This window comes from Propithecus coquereli, unplaced genomic scaffold (genome assembly GCF_000956105.1).
Source record: "Propithecus coquereli isolate 6110/MARCELLA unplaced genomic scaffold, Pcoq_1.0 Scaffold11573, whole genome shotgun sequence".
Classification (NCBI taxonomy): domain Eukaryota; kingdom Metazoa; phylum Chordata; class Mammalia; order Primates; family Indriidae; genus Propithecus; species Propithecus coquereli.
The window spans coordinates 2,453-5,069 of record NW_012135607.1 but is presented as its reverse complement, the minus strand read 5'-3'; positions in this window follow the sequence as shown (position 1 = coordinate 5,069).

The following is a 2,617-nucleotide window of genomic DNA, read 5'->3' as shown; positions in this document are numbered from 1 at the left end:
AAAAAAAAAAAGACCCCATCTCTACACTAAATTTTGAAAATTAGCCAGGCATGGTGGTACACGCCTATATTCTCAGCTACTGGGGAGACTGAGGCAGGAGGATCACTTGAGCCCAGAAGTTCGAGATTATACTGAACTGTGACTACATCACTGCACTACAGCCTGGGGGACAGAGTGAGACCCTGTCTCTAAAAAAAAATGTTTAAAGTATTTTATCATAAAAGTAATGCATAATCAATCATTTGTTTAAGTTCAATGCAGAAATGCAGAAGGTACAAAGTGGAAAATTAAAGAATCTTCTCCTTATTTCCCACCCTATTTCCAATTCCTAAGTCCCAGTCCAAATAGTAATTTAACAGTTTGTTATCTATCTTTCCCGATATAAATATATATGTACATATTATCTGAAAGGTAAGTGGGCTCATATTTTGAATGCCATCCTTAAATCTTCCATTTTCAGTCAATACTATGTCATAGAAAGTTTGAATACGGAGACAAAATGATATATAGCCATCCCTGGGTATCTATGGGGGATTTGTTCCCGAACTCTCAGATACCAAAATCCAAGGATGCTCAAGTCCCTGATATAAAATGGCGTAGTATTTGCATATAACCTATGCACTTCCTCCCGTATACCTTAAATCATCTCTTGATTATTTATAATACATAATATAATTGTAAATGCTATGTAAATAGTTCTTATAGTGTATTTTTAAAATTTGTATTATTTTCAGTTATCATATCATATTTTCTGCTGTTTGGGGGGGGTTTGGATATTTGCTCTCCAAGTTTGGTTGAATCCATGGATACAGAACTCAAGGATAAGGAGGCCCAACTCTACTGTGAAAAATGTAGACTTTGGATTTTTAAAAAAACTACCTTCACTTACTAACTTATAAGCTTAGTCAAATCATTTAATCTCTTTGAGCATCTGCTTTCTTATCTTTAAAGTGCACAGGGTTGCTTTTAGCATCAAATGAGATAAATGGTGATGCAGTTGGCACATTGGGGACACTCAAAAAATGTCTGCTCTTTCTACCCTAAGTGAAAAGGACACTGAGAAAGATACAAAATGAAAACACATTACATAAAGGCATGAAATTGCAATGCTTAGAGATAAATGTGTTTTATGTAAAACCAATTTAAGAAAAAGATTAGGAGATCAATGGGAGCAAATTGTTTTAACAACAGAACCCAAATCTGAATATTTCAGAATTGCATAATGCATATTTATTAATATGTTGTAGTAAGTTGTTTACATTATTGCTTAATTACAGCTATGTTACACAGTTTAATAAATAATAAACTGGAAAAATAAAATAGAGCACAATTTTGGAAAATTTATGTAAATTAAAAATGCATGAATAAGTCCAGGTATAGTGGCTCATGCCTGTAATCCTAACACTTTGGGAGTCTGACGCAGTAGGATCTCTTGAGGCCAGAAGTTCGAGACCAGCCTGAGCAAGAGCAAGACCCCGTCTCTACTAAAAATAAAAAAACATGGTGGCACATGTCTGTAGTCCCAGCTACTCGGGAGGCTGAGGCAAAAGGAGTGCTTGAGCCCGGGAGTTTGAGGTTGCTGTGAGCTAGGCTGATACCACGGCACTCTAGCCCGGGCAACAGAGCCAGACTCTGTCTCAAAAAAAAAAAAAAAAAAAGCAACTTGAAAGAAAGAGTAGACAGGAAACATGATGTACAGCTATTTCAGAGTCTGAAGCCTTTCACATTCTTGAGAATATCATGTGTCCACTAAAATGTTAACCCATATGTGAGTATTAGGTTTGCCCAATCATAAGGAAAAGAAATAAGGTAACTTCGTAAGGTGAAGGATTATATAATCAATGTGCGAAAACCAAAACAACTAATTTGAAAATATAAAAGCAAAAAGAATCCATTAGATACTATAACTGAGAATAAACAAAAGTTTGAGGAAAAAATGCATATAAAAAACTATAAAACTCTACCAAGAACATAACAGAATATATAACTGAAGGCGAGGACTCATCTTGTCCTTGGTTTGGAAACTCTGTTATTATGTATAGACAACACCATAAGAGGGGGAAAGCAGATTATCCACAGGGAGAAGATATTTACAACACATATAACTGATAAGGTATTTCAACACAGAATATATAATTCAAACATGTCAATAATAAAAAGAAAAACATTCCCTTCTCCCCAAAAGGCAGAAGACTTGAGAGACATTTCAAAAGAGGAAATATGATCAAATGATAAACATGTTAAAAATTACTCCATCTCAATAATAACCAAGAAGATACAGATTTAAATCATAGTGAGGTAATATTACATATCCCCCATATTGGTACAGTGCACTAGAGTCTGACCATCCAAAATGTTGGTGAGGATATAAAGCCATGAGAACTCTTATGCACCACACTAGTGGTGAAAGGAAAAATTGAAACAATCACTTCTGAAAACAACATTGCCCTGTCTTGTAAGTTGAAGATGCACCTATTTCAAGGGTTTGAAAACTACGGCCCATGAGCCAATCTGTTCCACTATTTATTTTTGTACAGCCTGCAAAATAAGAATGATTTTTGTTTTTAAATGGTTGAAACAAATCAGAAATATAATATCCTGTGATATGAAAATTATA